At 35.7% G+C, this 26,389-nt stretch overlaps 1 long non-coding RNA gene across 1 annotated transcript; it reads left to right on the plus strand.

Moving 5' to 3' along the window:
* Nucleotides 1-13,983: 13,983 nt before the first annotated feature.
* On the plus strand, nucleotides 13,984-26,379 carry LOC127802875 (uncharacterized). Its single transcript, XR_008023354.1, has 3 exons — nucleotides 13,984-14,294; nucleotides 23,948-24,336; nucleotides 24,507-26,379. It is a non-coding gene; the product is annotated as an uncharacterized LOC127802875 (long non-coding RNA).
* The last annotated feature ends 10 nt before the right edge of the window (nucleotides 26,380-26,389 follow it).

Consider the following 26,389-nt stretch of genomic DNA (forward strand, 5'->3'; position numbering starts at 1 on the left):
CTAATCTCCCTTGTGGTAGTCTTAGAGTCAAGATTTTGCAAGCTTCAGCTGCCTATGATACCCTATTAGAGTAGTCCAACCCTAATGTAAGCAGTTTTGGCTTGTTCCCGGCTGTTTTTGGCTCTAATCTATTCATATATATTTATATAAGCGCATATCTGGATTTTTACAAAAATTAAAATTTAGATCTAGCAAGATCTAATCATTTGATCTTTTTGAATTTTAGGTAGGTGGGTCACAAAGCCAAGGTTATTACAATGTTTGGCTCATCGAAATTTGTCACAAATGGCGATCGATGATGCCCTCCCAAAAATGGATTTTTTTTTTACCAAAAGTTAATTTTTAGATCTAGTAAGATATAATTGTTTGATTGATTTGGATTTTGGATATGTTAACCATCGCAGTTGAGAGAATATGATGACCAATTCCAATAATTAGAATCATTGATCGATGGTGGTTGATGATAACCAAAATTTCAAGGGTTAATTGTCAAATTTAGGTAGATCTGATTGTTGGATTGGCATCGATTTTGGATATTGTGTTCTTCGCTTTGAGGAGATTCCAACAGTGGGGTTAATTAGATGGCTGGGGTCACCGGTTGGTGGCAGTAGGTGGGATAAATAGCATATTGAGAAAGCAAAACAAAATTTCACAAACTTCAAAGGTGATCAATTGGTTATGAAGTGCAAAGCTTAAAGATTAAAAATGTAATTTATCCCTTTTGTTCCCTACTTTCCTAGTTTCCTTCTCCCTTACAAGTTCAAAAAAACATCCTTGTTATTCTTGCTAAGTTATCATTTCCAATTATGAGTGAAGATATAGCTAGAAAAAGAGATCATTCTTTCCTTTCCCTATATGTGCACATGTGGGTTTTGAAGACGTCGCATATAGATCTAGATCTCTCTTTCTTTGTTGCTACTACCATTTGCATGCTAACTTCATTGACACTCAACAATGTCAAGCAATCAGTTCAAGTCAAGAACTAGCTCAAGTAGTCAGGAAGGGTGTATGAACGAGCTTGGAGATCTCGAAAGCTCTTTTAGGGAGATCTCCAAGCTCCTAAAAGAGCTTTCGAGATCTCCAAGCTCTGTCACACACCCTTCTTGACTACTTGATCTAGTTGGTGACTTTGATTGATTCCTTGACATTGTTGGATGTCAATGAAACTAGCAAGAAAATGGTAGTAGTAATAGAGGGAAGAGAGATCTAGATCTAGATTTATATGTGGCTTCAAAACCCACATTTCCATCTATATGGAAAAAGAGATCTTGATCTAGATTTATATGTGGTTTCAAAACCCACATGTCCATCTATGGGCAAAGGGAAGAATGATCCTCTTTTTTTCTTTTTCTAGCTAAGGTGTTCACTCATAATTGAAAATGGCATAAGAACAACCAGGATGTTTTTGAACTTGAAAAGGAGAAGGAAAGTAGAAAGAAAGGATAAATTACACTTAATTAGTCTCTTAACCTTGCACTTCATAACAAACTAGTTATTGTATTTTAATTTTGTTATCACAACCACTTAATTTTGATTCTTGTTACAATTTAGTCCCTCTTTTGATTTTTCATCAAATTTTTAATGAAAGCTAACAAAATTTTAAAAAATTATGAATTATAAAATTTAAAAAAAATTAACAACTAAATTTCATGTTAGCTAGCACATTTGGTTCTAGCCACAATCTATTTCTATTAGGCGTCCATTTTTTTGTTGTCCAAGCGAGTGATTAAGGAATTGGAAAGTATATATCATTAGAAATTTCCTCTGGAGTGATATGGATTGGGATTCTCATAAAGCAAAGGTAGCATGGCGGGATGTGTGTTGTTCCAAGGAGTATGGAGGCCTTGGATTGAAGCCTCTATATGTTTAGAACCAAGTGTTAGTGGCCAAATTGATTTGGAGATTGTTGTCGAGTGATTGTGAGTCATTGTGAGTCAAATAGGTCTAAACTTTCAAGATCAGGGATAAGTGTTTTTGGATTCGTTCAGTGCCTCACTCTTGCCCTTAGTACTAGAGGAAGCTGATCTATCCATCATGTGGTGAGAAATAGATTTGGTTGGAGAGTGGGAGATGGTAGCTGAGTTTTCCTATGGTATGATCATTGGGTACTTAAGGTTTGGTTGATTGATTTTCTCACCCACTTCCTTGGAAATTGGGCATTTCTATTACTACTCATGTTTCCAAGATTATAGTTTATGGTGTTTAGGCATAACCATCCTCATATGATTATCTTACATTGGATTTCATCCAATTTTGGATGCCTGGTCCTCCTAAGGTTGGGCATTGAGATAAGCTAAGATGGATTTCGGCTTTAGATGGTGTATTTTTTGTTAGGTCTGCTTTGCAGGGTTTGTTGGGGCAACGAGATCACGTTCCTTGGCATAATTTGGCATGCTTTGGGTATGCGATTCCTGCCCATTCTTTTATTTTCTAGTTAGCAATTAGAGAGTGCTTATATACTTTTGATCGTATTAACCTATTTTTATCTTTTCCAAATAGATGTTTTCTTTGCAGGGCAGATTTAGGGCGACAGCCATTTGTTTTTTGATTGTTCCAATTCTAAGGGCCTTTTTATCTTTTCTCGGCGTACGAAGAAATTTAGATGGCCTTGGCGATGATGGAAAACAAGAGTCTTATGGCGAATTGAAGACCTTTTATTGCTCTTTTGCTCTTTGCTAGTTATCTTGATTTCTATCAAATCCAAGAAGAGAGTATTGGGATGCAGTCAAGTGGATTATGAGGTTTTTGCAAGGTACTTCTAGTATGTGTCTTTGGTTTGGTAGTGAGAATCCAATATTAGTTAGCTTCATAGATGCGGACATGGCTAGAGATATTGATTCACGCAAATCAACCTCAAGTTACTTAATCACCTTTTTAGGGGGAGTTGTGGCTTGGCAATCAAGATTACAGAAGTGCGTTCCACTTTCTATGACTGAGGCAAAATTTATTACAGCTACTAAAGGTTGCAAGAAGTTACTATGGATGAAGAACTTTCTTCATGAATTTGATTTCAAGCAAGACTGGTAGGTTCTTTTTTATGATAATCAAAGTGCTATTTACCTTAGTAATAATTCCACCTTTCATGCAAGATCAATGTTCATTGATGTGAGATATCATTCGGTAAGAAATGCACTTAATGACAAGTTATTTGAACTTAAGAAATTCACACTGATCACAATGGCTCTGATATGTTAACAAAGGCATTACTAGGGGAAAAACTTGAGGTCTATCATTCCATTGCCAGGAAGAACTATTGTAAACCATTGGTTCAACTAGCGTTTCTCTTAAAGACATGCTGGTCCAAACAATGTTTATTAAAAGAATTGATTGTTCAACATTTCACTTTATAGGATGTTTGTTTAACCAATAGTTTTTCAAGAGTAAAAAAAAAAAAAATTATTGTTCTTCAATTTAAATTGCAATTGAATGTTTTACCTCAATTGAATGAAGAGTGTTAAAACATTGGTTCAACCTTTTTCAATTGAATGTTCTTCAAATGAGTGAAGAGTTCTAAAACAATGGTTCAACTAGAATTTTTACAAGAGATAAGCACCTCTTTGGAAGAACTGCTAGTTGCATGTTTGATTCTCCCCCATTTCAAAATTTCCATTGTAGAATAGAAGCTAGCATGGTGGAGTATTCTGATGAATAATTTCACCCAAAGTAGCATATTTTTATATTGTTAAAGATAGTAATATATTGAGAAAAGAATTCACAATCATGAGAGTTAATCCTAGTAGATGAGATAAATAACATATTGAGAATGCAAAAGAAAATTTCATAGACTTCAAAGCACTAGCGAAAACAAAGACATTATGGGTCAATTCGGTTATACAGAACATTTTCTAATTTTGTACTCTAATTTTACAACTAAACAACCCTAACATTTGATATTTCAAAACCAATAGCATCAATATAGAAAATTTAGAAAACATTTTTTATGCTTTCCTATTCCTAAAAAGTTAAAAAATTAGAAACATAAAATTTGTTTCCTAAAATTTCTAGAAATTAATGTTATTGGTTTTCAAACATCAAATGTTAGGGTCTATTTAGTTGTAAATTCTAATTGGAGATTCATTAGAAAATTGGTGTTGAAAAATTAAAAAATATTTGTACAACGAAGACCTATATGTTTCTTGAAAAAGTAAAGAAGACCTTGTGACGATCCGAAAATTTTTCTTCAATTTAAATTATAATTCACATATAATCATACAACACACTACAACAACGGAAGCTAAATGAATATGAAATAAACCACTCAGGGGCTCAATCATACAAGACAACACAACAACCAATCAAATCCGACAAACCATGATAACTATGCCCCTGATTACAACTCGCACTTCGCGGATCTTTTAGTCGGGATTGCCCTGTACACACAGCCACCCAAGACTATCACGCCAAATGGTCTAGCCACTACGTTAGCTCCCACACCTAGAATGATGGTAAAAACAAAATGAGCCACAAGGCTCAGCAAGCATAATAAAAGAATGGAGGCAAGGCTAGGCACATATCTCCCACACCGGAACACATCCCACTAACAACAGGTAAGACATACCAAAACCATAAATAGTCATACTCGAAATAGGCCTTACTAAACAAAGTTAATCTAGAAATAAACCACAATCGGAATACACCTCGCAACATAATAATGACAATGTTGGGAATACATCCCTCACCCAGAATACTCCCACACAAAGTGCAATGATGCATATGAAAATGCCATGACATACCGTGCAACAGAGAATCCAGTACTCTGCATAAATATAATAATGCACATAACAGTCCTTGGGGCCCACATAAGAAATGCACATCCTTGCACCCCAAGTCCCAGCATATAAACCTGCCACAGCCATGAACTGGCTGGCATAAAGCCCATGAGCCCGAGGCTCTCACAATACGATCCACACGAGCCTAAGGCTCTCATCACAGTCACATACCGAAGTCCCCGTGTCATAGCTATCTGGAGCCCAACTCACACTCATAGCTATCGAGGGTCAACTCCATACCACTAACCACAATCATATACCAAATCAAACGGTAACCTCGCAATGAAACAGATAATAAATGCAATGGCTCTTGCAGCATTAACATGATGACAAAGCCCCCATAAGCCAAGCATTAGGCCATGCTACGCCCATATAAAAACCCACACAGGCAAAATACTCTAAATGCACATGCTCGCCTATCGTACCCAAATTGGCACTCAACAGGCCAACCTGGTTATGCCAATAAGCACACTTCCCCGTACATACAAAGCATGACCCCCAATAAATGTAAGCCCAATCCCACCCACTGTAATGTCACGTAATATGCCACATAATGGCAGAGCCGATCAACAGTGATCAAGTACCGGTTGACAATCTGTGACTAGGAACAACAGGTCAACAGCTGCCCTCGGCCCGATGACGGTTCGCTCCAATGTCACTAAACAGTCAACACGTTAGCTCACCGGTCGACAGCTCACGCCGCCTATTATTACCACTCAAGCCTACAGGGAACTATAACCACATCATGATAGGCACAACACCAAGGGTGGGTGTCCGGCGGTACCAGCTTGCCCGACCCGTCTATAGTTTATCGTAATAGCTGATAACTGGCGCCCATACATCTAGCCATCAACTACCACGACCCAACAATCAATGGTCAGTAGCTGTATATCCCACACCCTAAGACTCACACAAGTAAAACCCCAAGACTCCCGGTTATAACAACTTACCCCAGAGGGTACCCACAACCACAATTGACTCACTAAGAACCTAGCCCAAACCAAGTTCGGCATCATTCCTGAGAAAGTAGGGACAATACAATACCCCGTAAGTACTTACCGAATTAAACCCCAGAAGTCTCCTACTTAATTTAATTTAATAAAATTCGCATAATAATTAACTATAACGTTCACAGTTAATTTCTATAACCAAATCGGGTTGAGGGAGGACATAGAATTCATAAATCGAATGAGAATCACGAAGGGAGTAAAGAACTTGCCTTAAATTAACTAATTACGGTGTTTATATGCCCACACGCAGCTAAATTAATACACGCTGTAAATTAGTTTAATTCAATCAAAAATTAATAAAATCATAGCCTAAATAAAATTTCAACTGCACAATACTCTCAATATAATTTTCCTACTTTCCTGGATAATTTAATATTTAATTAAACTAAATTTACTTGTAATTTATTCCAAATTTTCTCCAATTTCTTAGCTTCTGCACGACATCTTCTTCTCCCCAATTTTCCTTCTCCATATATGCAATTTACTACCTGAACCCATGCTGTAAAACAACAATTTAAAGGCAAAAAGAAGGAAACCCAGCGAGCATCGCGTGGCAGCCAGCGCACCATCGCCTCTAGGCCACGAAACCAAGTCGTTTCAGGGGTCCATGGCTTTGGAAAATTCAACTGAATTTCTTCCCCAGCGTGCGCATCACCTGAAGCTTGATTCCTTGACCTGCTGCTCCTATGCGCGCGTGCGTGATCGCGCGAGCTGGCTCCATCTTCAAATTATATATGCACATCAATAAACTTAAAGGAATCTTCAGCCACTTCCAAGATTTACATTTAGACCCCCACACTTCCATAAGTTCTCACATACACCACTTATAAAATTAACTCTCATACCCTCAGATTTCCAATAATTAGTTACCCACTTCCCGAATACAAAATAATTTAATATCTTCTTTTAATACAAAATAAATTATTATTTCCACCAAATATTCAATAATCACCGTAAAACACAAATTAAATTAATATTTCCTTTAAACCTATAAATATTTAATAATGACCTTAATTACAATAATTAATAATTATTAACCATCCCCGATTTAAATTAATAATTTTCAGTTGTTCCCAATTAAATTAATAGTTATTAACTATTCTCGATCAAATTAATAATCATTAATTATTCCCGAATTACCGGGATATTACAGACTTTGCCAACTTGGCAAAAGTAAAATGAAAAACTAATCTTAGATGGAAAAACTAAATTCAAGGGTGAAATATGGGCAATTCTTGGAAACAAAAGCTAAAAGAAACCATTTAGTGACAAAAGCTAAAAGATATATTAAATAACATTACCAACTTATCTACTTCGACATTGAGAAAGAGACCGGAAGAGGACTGTAGATCATTTTGGAATCTGGCAATAGCTTTAGCTTTCCACTCTCCAGAAAAGCATTTAGTGAGAACTTTGAAAGGAGAAAACAAAACAAAACAACATACAAGTCAAAAAAAAAAAAAAATCTTGAAGCATGCATATATAGAAAGGGAAGAGTAAGGAGTTAAAATTTAGTCATACGTGAATGAAATTAAAAGAAACTTACCTTTCACCAAAAATGACAACTTGTCATTAATCTATAAAATTCCCCTGCATATTTCTTCTTTCATGATAAACATGTGTATTTAAATATTTTGTTTTTGTAAAATTTGTTAGGTGAAATGAAAGGTTCATCTGTTGTTTCCCTCGATAAGCCCTAGTTCCACACGTAGAACTAGAAACCTTCACATTTAGCAAAATAAAATCGAGGAAACAAGTAAACATCATCATAGGAAGAAGCAAACTCTAGGATAAGTGTTATAATTCTATAAATCATGATAACTTAAAATTTTAATGAAATCAGACAATACTCATTTTTTTTTATATAAGAAGAAAACTGACAAATCTATTTGTATAAGAAAAGGTAATAATCTTTTTGAGATGCCAAAAGAACATAAACCAATTACCTTATTTGTACTAAAAACACCCATCAATTGCATAAAAACCACATCCAAAAATAAATTCTCAAAACCACAACCTCAAAAAAACTGAACATCGAGCAAAAGACTACTCCCCAATTAAGGGAATTCGCAGATCATACATCAAAGACAAAGCACAAATAGAAAGTATTGGCACATTTGACCTTAAGGGGAGAAGAAGCAGATCTTTCAAGATCTCCAAACTCCTCTATACACCCTTCTTGTCTACTTGATCCACTCGGTTTTGTAAAATTTGAACCCCATATGTCCATCTATAAGGAAAAAAGAGATCTATAAGAAAATGGTAGCAATATTTTGGTTCTGGAAAATTTGAACCCCTTGTGTAAGGTTAAAAAAAAGGTTTATCTTAAGTTTCCCTTAATAAGCCTTAGTTCCATACATAGAACTAGAAACCTTCACATTTGGAAAAATGCAATCGAGGAAACACATAAACATCACCACAAGAAGAAGCAAACTCTAGGATAAGTGTTATAATTCAATAGATCATGATTACTTAAAATTGCAATGAAATCAGACAATATTCAATTTTTTATATAAGAAGAAAACTAACAAATTTAGTTATATAAGAAAAAGTAATAATCTTTCTAAGATGCTAGAACATAAACCAATTAGCTTATTCATACGAAAAGCACTCATCAATTGCATAAATACCAATTAACCTATTCATACTGAATGCACCTGTGTCAAGTGCACAAAAATCAATTACCTTATTCATTCTGAAAACATCGATCAATTGCAGAAGAACCAGACCTAAAAAGGAAATTCTCAAAACCACAACCTTAAAAAGACAGAACACCGAACAAAAGACAACGGTAGCTCAAGATCTCTCCAATTAAAAGAATTCATAGATTGTACATCAAAGAAAAAGCACAATTAGAAAGTATTGGCACCTTTGACATTAAAAGGGGAAGAAGTAAAGCTTTGGAGATCTCCTAACTCTTTCGCACATCCTTCCTGGCTACTTGATTCACTTGGTGACTTGGACTGATTCCTTGACATTGTTGGATGTCAATGAAATTAGCAAGCAAATGATAGTAATAATGAATGAAAGAGAGATCTAGATCTAGATTTATATATGGCTTCAAAACCCACATGTCCATCTATAGGGAAAAAGAGATCTAAATCTAAATCGATTTATATGTAGCTTCAAAACCCACATGTCCATTTAATTATAGGCAAAGGGAAGAATGATCTTTTTTTCGTCACTACGTGTTCACTCATAATTGGAAATGACCACTTAGTAAGAACAAGGGTGTTTTTAAACTTGAGAGTGGGAAGGGGAAAGTAAACAGTAGAATGAAAGGATAAATTACACTAAGTCTCTTAACTTTGCACTTTATAACAAACCGGTTATATATTTAAATTTTATTATCACAACCACTAAGTTTTGATTCTTGTTACAATTTAGTCCTTTTTTTAATTTTTAGTCAAATTTTATTAAGGAGAGCTAACAAAGTTTTAAAATTTTCATGAATTATAAAATTTAAAAAAAATGAACCTCTAAATTTCATGTTAGTTTTCCTTAACAAAATTTGAGAAAATTTAATCAAAAGAAGGGGTGAATTATAACAAAAATTAAAACTTAATGGTTGTGATAACAAAAATAAAGTACAATGAGCAATTTATTATGAAATACAAAATTTAGGGACCTAGAAAGAAATGTAAGGGAAAGTAATTTTACGTGTTCCTTCTCTACGTTTAGAATAAAGAAATCCTTTTTAATATTTAGTGAAAATATAATCAAAACAGTGTCAAGAAAAATGTTATTTTACTAGAATTTTGATATAAAAATTATAATAAGAAAATATAACAGTAAAAGTTTTTTTTTTTGGGTAAAGAACAATATGTATTTTTAAAGTATAACAAGTTGGACCCCTTGAATAACCCCAAACTCCAAATGAACTAATTAAACTCACATAACCCCTATGTGGCTTTGTCCTGCTTTTAAAGAAGAACTGTTTTAATTTAAGAAAAGTCTTGTTTGGTTAAAAATAATTTTACTTATAAAGTACACCTAAAACTCTAAAAAAGCATATTAAGTTGCTTTAAATCAAAAGCAAGGGACACCTGCTCCAAATTTAAAGCAAAGTAGCTTATAATGGACCCACTATTTTAAAAAATAAATACACAATTTTACCCATAACTTTTAAACAAATTCGCAATACATGCCAAAACTCTTTTTCTTTTAATCCTCTCTCTCTTCATTCAGTTTTACCTCTAGTTGAAGCTCTATTAAATTCCAAAAGTACCATTATCTATTTTTTTTAGAAAAACTAGAAGTAACTATATAAAATTGACAATAAGATTTGAACTCATGACCTCTACAATTATAATAAATTTAAAAACACATGTACTACTACACCAAATTCTCTTTGAATTTGAATTTTACCTAAAATGTATTTGTCAAGCACCACTATTAGATCCCTAAGTGGATAGTTTCTTCAATTGTAACTTACCAAGCATATATAAAACCTATTCATTTTTACAGGACCTTGATCTCTCTCCTTAACCATCACTAAATTATCCTTTCCCAATATTTTATGGTGTGACTCATTAGTTGAATCTCTCAATAATTTTTACTACTTGGAACATCTTATTTATAAGTAAGCAAGCAGTAAAATATTATTTCTTCACTCTGGCACCCTTCTTGATTTAAAGATTACATTAAATGATTTAATTAGTTAAAAAAAACCATTTTTTCTCATGGACCCCGATACTTCCATCAAGATATTATTTGGTTCAACTACCCTACCACGTTATATCTTTTTCATAGCTTGTTTTATTTCATTTAGATAAATATGTATGTTTATAGAGCATGTAATTCTTATCTTTTTTGGAGTTACTAAGATATCCCAACATAAATTTGTTTCTCCACAATCATTAAATAACTTCAAGAAAATTCTTCCTAGTTCCCCTTGATCACCGCCCTCTCATTTACTAGCATGGTTTTGATTTTCATGTCTATTCAATTAACTTGCCTCAAAGCCCTTTTTTTTTTCTTGCTTAATTTAGCTTACTCATATTTGTCTACTTTCTCTTCTCTTTTGTGTATATATATATAAAAGAACATTCTTAGTGCATTAGGATCTTTACTTTGCAAAGGTTAGAGAAGTAATTTTTGTACAAAGTCTTATCCTTTCTAGCAAACAGGTTGTTTCTAAAATTTGAAACCTTGACCTGTTACAAAGTAGTAACCTTACCATTGCCACTAATACTTTAGCCTCTTGTGTACACACACACACATATATATATAGTGTTGGGGATTTCATGTGAGTTTGCTTGTTTTTAAAACGTTTCATATATATCACATATGCACAATATAAATAACACAAAACTCATTTGAAACTGAGGCAGTTTAGCAACATGCAATAGCCATGCAACAAAAATTGAGCTATTGAGTGGATGTTACCTGCTTAATTAAAGAAATAGCGTTTGATGTAGAAGATGCTGGATAAGTTGGCCTTCTCCTCCTCAAGTGTAAATTAAGGGCATTGTTGGTCCACACCAAGCAAGTTTTCAAAAACACTTGAAACTCCCTTAGTGTTAGTTAAACACTACAAAGGGACGTGTGGGGTTCTAGTTGTTCTTAGTTTTAGAAAACAAAGCTCATCACATGAGCAATTTGAGAGAAAGAAGAAAAAGAACAAGAGAAAGAGCTGCCAAGAGGAAGAGAGCAATTAACCAGCTAAAAAACCAAAACTTTCTTCTTCTCTAATCTCATTATTGGAAAAAATTAGTGGAATCTAGATTAATCCACTCTTAAGCCATGTAGCATAAGATATTGACAGATAGCATGGGAATTAGTGTACTTTTCACCGATTCTTGAACATTCTATGCACAATCTGTCGAATAGAAATTATCAATAGTATTCATCGAGTAGTCAATAATTTTCAACTTTTGAAAAACAATCGATAGTTCATGAAAGGAGTCAATAGTTTGGTGTTTGTTGCTATAGGGCCCTTACTCAATTGCATACAAATCCGTCACTAAGTCTTAATGATAATTAGACCCCTACATTAACTCTTAATGGCATCAAGAACATAACAAAAGCCCTACAATTGTTTGTTAGTATTTAATATTTGTTGTTTCCATATATAAATAGATATATCTTTTATTATATTTGTATTCTTCATTAAAAGGTTAGTGGTTCACCTATTTTTGTGAAAATCACTTACTCATTATAACAAAGGTTTAGAGGTGACCCACAAAACCTTTTCTATTGTTTTCAGTGAAATACCACCAAAAGAGAAGGTCACAAGGATTGGGGTAAGTCGAACTCAAACCATTGTATATGGCTTATGTGTCTTATTTAATTAATTAAATCTTTTCAGAATAACTACATTAAGTTGTTTGTCTCCTTTTTGAAGTCGTAACTATTTAAAAATTAAAACAATCTTTTTTATGTATGATGGGCTGAAATTTTTACCCAAATTAATTGCCTAATTTTGTGAATTTTAGTTAATTAGTGTGTTAATTAATTTATTTTTGAGTTAATATTTTACTAATATTTATTTTATTATGTGATATGGTTTGAAGAGGAATTATGAGGCTAATTGAAAGTCAAAGTTCTTAATTAACATGAAAAGAAAAGTTGGGATCCAATTGGAATCTTACATGCACAAGAACTAAAATTTCAGCCTGAACTTTTGCTCGATTTTTTTGCTATAATTTCCTCCCCAGATATTGGATTTAGGTGTTCTTATATGTGTTGGAAAGCTAATACAATTATCTACAATTTTCATGAATCCCACAAAGTCCAATTTTGATGTGAAGGTAGTTGAAAACGCATGCAAATTTACTGAACGTGCACAGCCCAACTTTTTAGGAGACTTGTCAGTTTGGAAATCTATTTCCAAATTGGTTTTGGATTTTCTTGAGGAACCATCTATTTAGGAACATGGGAGATATATTGGAGAATAGATTCGACATCAAGAAACCCTAAAAAATAAAGGGAGAAAAAGTGCAATATTTTTTGTAGAGAATATAGATTTTCTTTCATAGAGATCATTTTGCTTCCATCCTTCTTCATTGAGCTTTTTATTCCGACCACTTGTCCACTCATTCCCAACTTTTGTAGCGGTCCTAGAAGAACCAAAAGTAAGGATTTGGAGGCAAGAGGTTCAACAAAGACTGGTGCTATATCGAGGAGGAATCAAGGCAACATCAAATAAATTGGTTTTAGCTTCTAAATTCTGTTTTTCTTTGATTATTTGGGATCTCAATTATGCGATAATTTTTGAGTGATTTTGAGAATATATTATTTATTATGAGCTGCTAATTAATTGTTCTAGGGTTTTTGAGAGATCATATGCAATAAAACTTTATTAGTTTACTCAATTTTTGGTTGTGATCGATATATTGTTACTTCGATTATGTTTATTTTGTTTTAAACTTAATACTTGTAGTTACTTGATCGTCAATTACATGATTTGAGATTTCTTATGATGCTACACATTGATAAGTAAGAAATAGACTCTTGGACAAAATAACATGTGTTAATTAATGGGGGAAGACATTCACTTGATTACATGTGTAATCTTTGATTATATTTGTGATGAATATTTTTATGTTATGAATACTTATAATTTGTTCTCTAATTCTAATTCACATAGACATAAAGTAAGTTAGTTTAGTTGAATAAACTTGTTAGATCTAGATATAGACTAATAAATAATTTAGAGTACTTAATTAACATAAGTAACTTAATCAATCAAGATTGAAGTAATTAGATAAAGTGGGTTTGCAAGGTGAATTTAGAAAATCCTAGATTTTAATCAATTGAATTTTAATTCTTTATAATTTAAGTGATTGTTAGTTGTTTAATTTTTTTTCTAGTTGCACAATTTAGGGTTTGATTTTTTTGTGTAATCAATTGTCTAAATATAGTTAGTTGTGACCAATTTTAGTAATTAAAAAGTTTAATTACTAATCTCTATCGTAGATTATATAAAATCACGAATAAATCCCATAAAATTAATTGAATGCAACAAAAAATTGAAAAAAAAAAAATATGTACACCTAATAGGACCACTAGTTCTCATGAGACAAATTTATGACCCTTAAACCGGAAACATCCACACAAAATATGAAGTAAAGTGTCGCATATATTCCTATTTTGACTAAATTCACTTAACTAGTCTAAGTAAATATAATCAACCTAAAACAATTATAACTCTTTCTAATTCCAATTTGGAAGGGGCAATATTAGCTCTCTACAGTCTAAACACTAATAATGTGTGATCGGTAGAAAATCCATGGGAATGACCGAAGTAATATCATTTCATTTTCAAGGAGATATGTAAATTCATGAGCATTAAAGGATGATAATTATGCTTTAAAATCATTGTGTGTGTGGAGATGGGATAGACGGAGGCGACCCGTGACTGAAATCTGGAGTTGCCGGCGGCTGAGGAAATGGGAGAGGAAGGGGAAGTAGCCCGTTACGGTTGGCGGCGGCCTACTTCTCCCGCCAGCAAGTCTCCCAACTTCTACAGAGCACAATGATCGCGTCTTCCATCATTCAAGACAAGGAACTGGTAATTCTGCTTCTCTGGCCATCTTTCTCTGTCTCTCGCTTTCCCTTTCAGATTGTATGCCTGCATGTCATGGTTGGTTCCGGAAAATCCAGGAAAAAAGGCACCTTATTTTTTGAGTCTTCTCTTGCTTTTGGTTCAGAGTAGAAATGAAATGAACAAACAAAGTGAAGAAGAAAAATTAGTCTATTTTCTCGTCCTATTTCATTTGTGAGAGAAAGAGTGGAAGCCAAAACAAGAACTTCGCGATGTTGTACTTTCTGATGCTCTTGTGGTTTCAAGAATAGAAACACACAATCCTTAGCTAGGAATGAAGTTTTTGTCCCTTGATGATAAGTCTGTTTGTGTATTTATGAAAATTCATTCATACATCATTGTCTCCAAAAATTTTTTATACATATTGGAGCCCTTCTTGTTAATTTTCTGTCGGCATTTGGTTGTTGGAAACACTGAAAAGCTGTGTTGCCATCATAATCACTGAAATTTGATCAACAATTCTGCATTTTGGGATCCTTCCTTGGTCCAATCTTCCCTTGAAACACTGAAAGACTGTGTTGCCATCATAATCACTGAAATTTGATGAACAATTCTGCATTTTGGGATCCTTCCTTGGTCCAATCTTCCCTTGAAACAGAGGGAATTTCTGTTGATTTTGGTTGACACAAAGGAAGGCTATTTTGTCAAGAAACTTGGGAACGAACTTCCTGCCGGTGCACTCTTACTGCTCCTGGTGGCTGTGCTTGGCAAGTGGGGTGGAAGAAAATGGACGGCCAAGTTCTGTTTATGTCATGAATTTGTTCAACATCAATGGATTGGTGTGGGATGCCTCTTAGTTGTCATGAACCTAGGGTTTAGAATGGAAATTGGAAGAAATTGAGGAAGTTAGAACAGAAAAAGAAAGATAACAGACAGAATTGAGAGGGAAGAATAGAGAAATCAGAGGAGGCGAGAGAGAAAGAACTCGGAAGGAGAGAGAGAAGAGAAGCTGAGGGAGGGAAGGGCAGTCAGATCCAAGAGGGAGAGAACTTGGAGAGAGAGAATCAGAAGTTTGAATTTGATATATTTCACATAATGATTTCTTTACAGTTCTAGTAGCTTTATATAGCTACTTCTCCTTAGTAAGTAATTATGTTACAAAGTAAAACATAAAATACAACTAAAATAATGAAATAACTACTGCTAAATTACTATTATATCCTTGGGGTTATGACATTAGTCTTCACATATACAGGGAACTCGAATTTCAGTATGGTAGTGAAATTTCAATCCAAATTAAATGGTAGTGAAATTTCAATCCAAATTAAATGGTAGTGAAATTTCAAAATTGTATGGGGCCTTTTTGGATGTAGGAAAGAGAGAGAAGTGGCTCAACAGTGATGCAGTGACAGATAAAAGATCAGCAAAAAAAGAATAAAATTAGGGCTAGAACAGAGAAAAATCAAAGCTGGAAGAATGATCTAAACATTAGGGTTTAAGAGAACCTCAAAAGTTGAATTGGAGTAAAAATGGCTGCTTACAGATGTCTCAAAAGACTATTTATACTAGGGTTACAACAATAATACATCCTAGCCTTTGATCATAAATGAATCCTCCTAATAATATATTGAAAGTCATGTGCTAATCACATGACTACTTATTAAGCTAATAATGTAAATACTAATTAAAATTTAATAACATAAATACTAAACACAAGCTAAACAGTTAAGAATTAAATCAAGAATATGCTCCTGCATCAATCTCCCTAGGTGGTGAGGAACTCAACTTTGATTAGATCCTTTGCAATCCAAGTGCTTTCACTTGCTGGTTTGCCCAACCATTTCACAAAAAAAAATCATCAATACTGATTTCTTCTTGTAGAGATAGCTTCTCTAACAGTCAAAACTTCTTCAATAATATCTGGTCGCACTCTTGGCTACTGTTTAACTGTAATTCTGGTGGCAGCTCAATCTCATGGGCATTTGAGCTAATTTTCTTAAGAATCTTGGTGGTCCAACTTATTGGACTTCAATATGAGGTAAGTAACCTTAGGAAACCTTTCTCACCTCAAATGTACAAGAACCTTATCTCCCTCCTCAAAGTCGTTGGAGTGGCGATGTAAGGTTGCTGCACTGGCTTATGAATCTTTGTTGGCCTTTAAGGTTGCCCTCACCTCCTCATGGACATGCTGAATCTGTTCAGCAAGTGCCTCTGCATCATCACTCACCTTTCCCTCTTGTGGTAAAGGCAGCAAAATAAGGATATTTTATGTTCTAAGGCCATAGACTTTTTCAAAAGGAGTCTTCATTATAGTTATGTTCATTGAATTGTTATAGGAAAACTCAGTTTGTGGAGCTGCAAATCTCCAATTTTCAGCATAATTTCCTACAAGGCCTTCCTCGATAATGTCCTCCAAAAGTGGCTCATGAATTTAACATCCCTATCACTAACAATTGAACTAGGAATTCCATGAAGCTTCACCACTTCATTGGAAAAAAGGAAAAAAAAAAAAAAAAAAGAATCAGCAATGTGTGTGGGATCCAAAGTCTTTGAACATGGAACAAAGTGCTGATTTAGAAAATCGGTCCACCACCACAAAAATGGAGCATACTTTGGAAAAGGGACTTGTTGACTTCGCAATTATAATTTCCCACAAAAAAGGAAAAGTTTCTCAAAGATTTTGCCCCCACTGAACCTGGGTCCTAGATCCACCACTGTTACAATCATCCCTGAATAAATAAATGAACATCAATATCAGAACAATCATGTGTCCTATGTCAATGTGTTGGTGACTATATCTAGGAGTGTGATTATCAAATATCACCATAAATCAAGTGGCGCATCCCATTACGATCACTGCAATGGATAATGATCCTACAAATCTGAAATGACATGGAGCAAGTCTAAAGACTTAGTGAGATAATAACATGCATTATGATCTAGTGAAATGAGCAGGTACATGAATCACAGAAAATAGTTAATGCAAATGTTATTCAATAACATTAGAGATCTGGGATGAGGGTGGATAGTTTGTAAGACATGCAATAAAAATAAGTTGCACAGAATGGGGGTAAAACAATTAGAACAATAATCCAAACAGAATTGACATGCAGTAAAACAGAAAAAACCAAGCCATGTAAATAACTGGGCCATGGATGCTACACGGGGTTAGCAATGCCCCTGCTAACTAGGGTGGAATCTAGTGCACTAATGGCTAACATCACATGTTAGCATATAGAATTCTACAGGCTACTCCCAGTGACATGAGATAAGGTAATCCACTCTTTACTACACTAATAAATAAGGATCAATGCACACAACATAATTCAATTATAGCCATGTAACTAAATCAATCATTAGATGCTGATACAATAATAATGTGCCTTAGACCTGCACGGCAAAAAATGTTCATGAGAGATAACAGAATGCTCATGTCTCATTTTATTGCTTTTTAAATATTAAATTTCAAAAGATTTTATAAGCTAAATGTACAAATACTAAATAAATGAAAACTGGTGTTGCAAGAACAAAAGTCATCATAACACAAACTATTAACTAACAGTGCCACTGGGAATCTAGTAATTAGTTGGGCCTCACCTAGAACGTGCCTGGATCGCATGGTGAGAGAGTGATGAGGATGATTTTCTTTGAAGAAGTTGTGCACACTGCCAGATATTGACTGTCCAGAAACTGCTAACACATTTCTGACCAGTACTGTGATATGTTTTGCACATCTGTGCTGTGAAGCTGAAAAGGTTGACCTCATTGAAGCAACTTTATTATATTCTTTTCAGAGCATAAAAATGCTTCCAGAATGCGAACAAGTATTCCGTTGGTAAGTGGACTAAGAACCTAAAGGATTTAGGATGAAAGTTTGATATTGGAAGCTTGTCAGTGTCCATGTAGCTAACCACTAATCGAATACTTTGCCAGATACATTGACTAGAATCAGAGCTAAAAGTGGGACATTAGTAATTGGCCTATTAAGCCCAAATGCATATTCTCTTGAAAATGACAGTGTGTCCTAGATTGCTCATCTTCACTGCTTGTGGAATCCAGTGAGGAAAGTAAGGTAAGTCTTGAAATTTAGATTAACAAAATTCTTGAAGTGCTTGGGACTGGTTCTGGCCCTATTAATGTACTACTTGTGAAAGTAGACTCTGCCATTGATGGGCTAAATCTTGAGAGGAGCAAGGTTAGCAAGAAAGCAAAGGCACTAAGCATGTTGATGAATGCAGAGACCCCCATGTTCTCAAGAGTAGCCATGAGAAAAAACAGTATGTGTGTGTGTGAGGGACGGAGGAGGGTGGAACAGGACTGTACCGAGGATACAGGTTTGAAACTTTAAGGTGCAGTTATGAATAAGGGTTTCTTGCAAGGTGTTATTACTATTATTATTATTATTTTTTTTTTTTATCAAAGAAGTTTGAGATAGGAGAACAGTCAGGTGTCCCACAGACCATAAAATTTCACCAAAATAAACAACCAGAATTGAGAGAGAAACCCAAAATCAAAAGCCCCAAACACCTTAAACCCTAAACATACATACTTGTAACAGCCAACAAAAGGCTAGAAATGAGCAACCACAACACCAACAAGCACAAATAGCTTGTCATTACCTACAAAGCTTCGTTTGAGAGCGAGGTTTTTCTCAAGATTGCAACAAATTGACAAAGTAATGAGACCAGGGAGAGTTAGATAGATGGTGATATAAATATTGTGTGTGACACAGAGAGGAAATCGCCAGGCCATTCAGGAGAGAGATATGGGCATAGGCAGCAACAGTAAGGCTCCATGAGCCCTTACTCAAATTTGTAAGGTCATAATCTGGACATGTTGCGACACCCAACGTAAAATATAATATGGGCTTTACAGCTATGTGGCTTGAATTTTAGGTGGTTAAGTACCAATATTTATAAAATATGTGGAAATGAGGATGTTACAATAGATGCGCAAACATACAAGGAAAAATAAAATAAGAAACAACATTATAGATAACAAGATTGGGGTGGTGCTTATTAATGCTAATATGTGGGAGACACAATTAAATTGTTTGGATATATGAGAAAAAAAAACTGGTAGACGCACTTGTGAGGCAAGTAGTGAAATGGAGGAATTTCTTGAGTACACCTTGAGAAGTGGTTGTGCAACATTAGGTTCTCCCCCTTGATTGGTTACTTGAATAGGCTGGGTTTGGGCAATGGAAGAGGGTTTGAGGGAAGAGTTAGGGACTGCAGAGAGTGGTTCAAGTCTCTGTAAAGGAGTTGGACTAGCTGTAACGGAGATAGGAAGAGAAATGGATGGATCCCAATGATTGTCTTCATGAGATGTCTCCCCCTGAAGAGAATCATTGGGGAGGAAGGGAAGATTTTCAAAGAAGGAGACATCACAAGAGAGAATTTTTTGGTGGAAGGGGAGTAGCACTTATAACCTTTTTGAATGGGAGAGTAGCCAACAAAAATGCATTTGTATGCTTTCAGATCAAGTTTTCCACGATTAGGTTGCTGATTGTGAGCAAGGACAATACAGCTAAACACTTTGGGTGTGAGAGAGTTAAGGAGTCGGACAGTGGGGAACACTTCCAGTAAGCAACTCAATGGGGTGTGGAATTGGAGTGATGTAGAGGGTAATCAGTTTATGAGATATGCAGTGGTTAAGATGGCTTCACCCTAATAAGAGTTTGGAACATTGTGAGCAAATATTAGTGACCATGTGACCTCAAGAAGATAACGGTTTTTCTGCTTGGGGACATGAGCTTTGGTGAAAGATACCATGATCAAGGATTGGTTTAGTTTGTGAGCAAAATATTCACTAGCATTATCAGTTCTATGAATGTGAACAGGGGATTGAAAAATATTCGTGACTAGTCTGTGAAACTGTTTAAAGATGGAGCAAGCCTCAAATTTTTCTCTCATTAGATAAACCCAACAAAGCCGAGTGTGATCATCTATAAAGGTGATGAACCAGCAAGTACTCATGAGGTTGGAGGAACGGGCTGGTCCCCTAATGTCACTATGAACTAGATGAAAGGGCTTGGAAGATTTTTATTGGTGAGAAGGATGATGGGCTCAGCTTTGTTCAGTGCTCACATTGAACAGAAGCAAGGTTTTTATTGATGAATAAGTTTGGATACAATGCTTTAAGATACTTAAAACTAGGGTGGTCAAGATGTTGATGCCAAAGCATAACCTCATAATTAGAAGCGGTAGACAAAGAGAAATGGTGAAGGGGCTGAGTAGTTGAAGGAGAATCCATGTTTGTAAAATAGTAAAGACTGGCCAATGCTAATCATCTGCCCTGAAGTCAAGTCCTGGAAAACACAATGGGAAGAGTAAAAAATTATGGCACAATTAAGGTCTCTAGTCAACTTACTAATAGAAAGGAGGTTGCATTGGAGGTTTGGGACATGAAGGGAGTAATTTTAGACCAAGAAGATTGATGGTTCCTCGGCTTGCCACCTTAGATACCTTTCCATCAGCAACTGAAATTCTAATGTCATCAGTACATTTTTGGTATGTAGAAAAAACAGTGGAGGAACCGGTCATATGGTTGGATGCGCCGGCATCGATAATCCAACAGACGCTCGAGATGGTATGGGATAAACAAGAAGTGTGAAGAGTACCTCTATGCACAACGGATGCCACTGCAGCAGGTGGAGAAGGATCTGATTCTTTTGAAAGTTTGGACTGGTTCAAGATAGTCTGCAACATCTCCATTTGGTCCATAGTTAAAGGAGCTGCTGAACTCAGTTTCTCAAAGTCAAGTGCTGCGTCAGCAGCATAGGCTTCCTTTTTTTGTTTCCATTGGCTCTGTGGCTTCCTGTTGGCTGGTTTGTCATGAATCTTCCAGCAAGTATCTCTTGTGTGATAGGGCTTGTTGTAGTGGCCGCACCATAGTTTATTCCCAGATTTCTGGTTCTTGGAAGGATCACTCTTGTTGGCTGCGAAAGCAGAGTTTTGGGATCCAAGTTCAGTGGACAGGTTCAAGGAGGTGTGGAGCATTACCCAGCAACGACTTTCCTCGTGTCGGACTTCTACAAAAACTTCACGGATACTCTCTAACAGTCATAACTCCTTGTGTAGTTGTTTGAAAAGAGGAACAAAGTTCAAAACACTAATCAGTGTTTTCCAAGTCCGAATAGATTTCCTGAACTGCATCCCTGATCTCTTTTATGGTTTTGTAAAAAAGATAATCCATCCAATCTTGAGCTCTGTAGAGTTAACGAGCTGTGCAATTACAATTGAGTTTTCTGCCTCCCAAAGTGCATAGTTGTCAGCAGTTTCAAAGGCATTGGCAGGGCACCGTTGAGGTAACCCACCTTGCCCTTCCCTTTCATTACAAGCAAAGCAGATTGGAACCATTCTCTAAAGTTAGTTCCATTAAGTTTATGCTGTGTAATTTTAAGGGAATGGTGCCAGTGGAAGATAAGGCGGGTAGGGTAGTGGGTGAAGGGTTGGAAACAGCAGGGGCTGAGGATGATTTTTCTGTAGAAGAAGTCTGATCATTGGTTGCCATAATGAACCATCTTGGTTTGAAAAAGAATGGGGAAAAGAATTCAGGCCAGTGCCCGTGCTGGCTCTGATACTGTGAAACAATAGCTTTTGTAGAAGAATTCTCCCATAATCTTGTTCCATCAATAGGTGTTACAATATATAGAAATAAGGGTCATTAAGATCCCTTTATTCTAGGAATACACAAATAGGAAACTACCAAACATAGAATAGAAAATACGAAATATAAAACAGAAATTTGACCTAAATCTAATCCCATAAAATCAGGATTTATTCTAAAAGTTATTCTAGGATTGTAACACTTCCTATTTTCTTACTTTCCTCTTTTCCTTCCAAGTTCCAAAAACACCCTCGCTGTTATTGTTGAGCTGTCATTTCCAATTAGGAGCAGAATTCTAGATCGTTCTTCCCGCTGCTATATATGCACAGATAGGGTTGGGAGCTGCATATAGATCTAGACCTTTCTTCCTCTGTTACTACTACCCTTTCTTTGTGACTTAGCAATGTCAAGCTACAGGTTGTCCCAAAATTCACAAATTGGCTTAAGCAGTCGAGAAGGATGTGTGGAGGAACTTAGAGGCCCCAAAAGCTCTGGTAATTACCCAAGAGATCTTTGTGTTTATTCTTTGATGTGCAATTGATGTGTGATTCTGGGTATTCCCTTATCTGGAGAGTGCTTCAGCTTTTGTGTATTTTTTGGGTTGTGGATCTATACAATTGATGGGTCCTTTCAATTTGATTAAGGTAATTTATTTATGTTTTTTGCATCTCAGAAAGGTTTGCTTTTTCTTGTACAACTAAAGGCCCGTACTTTCTGCCTTTTGTTTTCAGTTGTTAGTTTTCATTTTCAATTTTTTTGTGTTCAGTTTTCATTTTCATTTTAAAAAAATGAAAACCTATAACATGTTTGATAACTTTGTGTTCATTTTCAAATTTGTATTTCATTTTTTATGTTCTTTTCGATCCTTACTGTCCCTTAAGACTGGAGAAGCCGGAGGTTGCTGGTGACTCCTCTGGTGTTTCTCCCTGACTGCCGGCAACTCGGTGCTTGTCAGCGAGACTCCATGGAAGTCAATGGGAGATCAGGAATCTTGCGACTCCCAGATCTTCAAAGCCTCTCTCACTGGCATCTCCTCACTTGCCAACAACTTCCATAGGAGTCACCAGTGAGTGAGCAGACATTGAAATGAATGGCTGGCGATGTGAGTGTGGTTGATGACTCCCTGGCAGACAATGAAGGAGATGAACAAAAAGTGCAAACAATAACTGAAAGTGAACACACGATTTTAGATGTGTTCAAACTTTTGAAAACAAACAGTCATTTTTGTTTTTGTTTTTAAAATTTTGAAAACGACAAAAGAAAAAAAAAAAAAAACTGAAAACAAAGGTGCAACCAAACCAGCTCTAAGTTTGTGGGTCTTTGTTTAACTAATAAATTGAATATTGTTTGATTTCATTGCAATTTTAAGTTATCTTGATTTCCAGAATTAGATTAACGTCCCCTGGAGCTTGGTATTTTAAGTGCGAATTTGTGGTCTGAGAGAAATGTTTGATTCAAATGTCTTCCGGTGATGGTACTTACCTGATTCCCCAATTGCAGTTTGCCAAATGTCATGGTTTCTAGTTTTGTATATGGATCTAGGACTTATTGTGGGGAAAAGAAGATGATCATTTTTGTTGGAATAAAGGAAATAGAAGACTTACTCGGCTAATTGGCTAATTGCCTCACCAAGGAATGCAGAAAATTGTGTTTCCTAATGTAGATATAGAATGTACAGTCAGCTGTTTTTCTTTATAAATTAGCTACCTATTTAGTTAGTTTCCTAATTGCTTATTTTTTTTGTAATAGTTAGTTTCCTTAGAGGATAGATTAATAGTTTCCTTAGAAGATAGATTGATAGTTTCCTTATGAAGGTGACAAGATTCACCTTAAAGATGACTGTAAATATATGCTGAATATACAAGAATTCTGTGAATTTCATGGTATCAGAGCCATCTTTTCCAGCCTTCATTGCTTTTCTCGTTTCCAGTCTTCTTTGTCTCTCTGGCCTTCATTGCCATTCTTTGGCCTTCATTCCCACCATTACATACTTGCTATTCTGCCTTCATCATAGCCTTTCCTAATCATTGTACATTCTTTTCATCACAATATGTTAACTACTTCTCAAGATTCTATCTCAACTGCTATGGGTGAGATATTGGTTGCACCTACGACTATCACTGCAGTAGGAACTGGAAGTGATTTCCAGAACATAAATCCTCTATACTGGCTTGATGGAACTAACTACCTACAGTGGAGTCAAGTAGTTCGGACTTTTCTCAAAGGAAGAGGAAAGAGAGGCCATCTTACCAACCCCAGTCCAAAAGAAACAGATCAAGGATTCAAGGCATGGGATGAAGAAGATTCAATGATTATGTCCTGGTTATGGAATTCCATGAAACCAGAGATTAGTAAAAATTTGATGTTCCTTACCACTACAAAGGAAATATGAGTGAATCTGCAGCAGACTTACTCCAAGAAGAAAGATGCAACATTGATCTACGAGCTAAAAAATCAAGTAAGTTCTACCAAACAAAGGGACATTTCTGTCACTGAATATTACAATCAGATGATTGGATTTTGGCTTGAAATAGACCACAACCAAGATCTGAAACTGGAATGTAGCCATGATATTCAAGTGGTTCAAGAGCTGCTAGAAAATGACTTGAGTATTTGAATTTCTTGCAGGATTGAATTCTGTGTATGATCAGATCAGAGTTCAAATTCTTGGTAAGGTTCCTATACCAACTCTTCATGAATATTTCTCAATTGTTCATGTTGAAGAGAGTTGACGAGGTGTTATGCTGGAACCTCGTATACAAGAAGAGGCTGCACCAATGGTCAATTGTCGACCAGGTGAAGGAGTGAATAAAGGAAACACTAATTGGAGGCCAGCAGAATCAAGAAAACAATCCAGCAAAGATGGACTATGGTACACCTACTACAACAAACCTCGCCACACTCATGAAAACTGCTTTAAACTACATGGAAAGGCCTAAGTTTTGGCACAAACAGGAGGATTCAAGGGCCAAGGAAGCAGCCAAGCTAATGTGGCCAGCAAAGAGCAGTCACTAATTGACACTGCACAGCCAAACAAGGAGTCGTCTACAGAATTCAACAAAGAAGATATAGAAAGATTGAGACGCCTCCTTGAATCTCTTGATAAATCTATAGGTTCTTGTTCTCTTGCCAAAAGTTGTATGTGTCTTATGACTGATTCTTTTAAAGCATCACATACTAAAATGGGTAGATGAGTTGTGGATTCCAGAGCTATTGATCATATGACTTATAATATCTCTCTTTGATTCATATAAACCAACCCAAGGAAACCAAAAAATTACTATAGTTGATGGCTCTTCCACTGACATTGCTGGACAAGGAAGTTTACATCTTACCCCTTCCATATCTCTTACAAATGTCCTTTATATCCCTCACCTTTCAACTAATCTTATCTCTGTCCAAAAAATTACTAAAGAACTTCATTGCAAACTAACATTCTTTGACTCTCATTGTGTGCTTTAAGATCAAGTCTCAAGAAAGATGATTGGATTTGCTAGAAAGCGTAATGGGTTGTACTACCCTGAGGATCTTGACAATGGTCAAATAAAGGGAAACCAGTCTCCTTTCTCCCAAGCCCTTCTAGCCACATCTAATAAACAAATGATCTAGGCACATCATCTTCGTCTTGGTCATCCACCTTTCCTTCCCTTAAAACATATGTTTCCATTATTGTTTAAAGGTCTAGTTATGTCAGATTTTTAATGTGAAGTGTGTCAATTTGCTAAATACTGTCATACTTCCTTCCCTATCAATTCAATGAAATGCAGTCAGCCTTTTACTTTGATACATTCTAATATTTGGGGGCCTGCAAAGATCTATGATATTCATGGAGTTAGGTGGTTTGTTACTTATCTCATAAATCGTCTTCTTTCTAAAGTCCTAGCCAATCATAGTCCTATACATACTCTGTCCAACCATTTTCCAAACATTGTGTCTACCAAAGATATGTCCCCAAAAGCGTTTGGTTGTGTTGCTTTCTTGCATATTCACAAAACTCACAAATCTAAATTGGATCCTCGAGCAAAGAAGTGCGTCTTTGTTGGTATTCTTCTACCAAAAAGGGTTACAAATGTTATGATCCTTCTAGTGGACGCACTTATCTCTCTCTTGATGTCACATTTCATGAATCCCAACCTTTTTATAAAACTCCTCATGCCCATCTTCAAGGGGAACGGTCCAGAAACGAAGATGTGTACTCAGGTTCCATCCCTTTCCTTGAACTAAATGCAAACCTTCCTGATAAACCATGATCATCTCAACCCTTTCTTGGTGTGATCATTCCAGAAACAATTAACCAAGTTACAGAAATGGCAGATATCACTACCCCAAAGGATATTGCAGCAGCTGACACTGACAACATTAAAGCTGCCAATGACACTGCGAATGTCTTTGAACCTGCCAATAACATTGAACCACATGCCAATGACACTGCAAATGTTCCCGTTCCTGCCAATGACACTACCAATGTTCCTGAACTTGCTATGACACTACCAATGTACATGAACAGGTGT

The sequence above is a fragment of the Diospyros lotus genome, chromosome 5 (assembly GCF_014633365.1).
Source record: "Diospyros lotus cultivar Yz01 chromosome 5, ASM1463336v1, whole genome shotgun sequence".
Lineage (NCBI taxonomy): Eukaryota > Viridiplantae > Streptophyta > Magnoliopsida > Ericales > Ebenaceae > Diospyros > Diospyros lotus.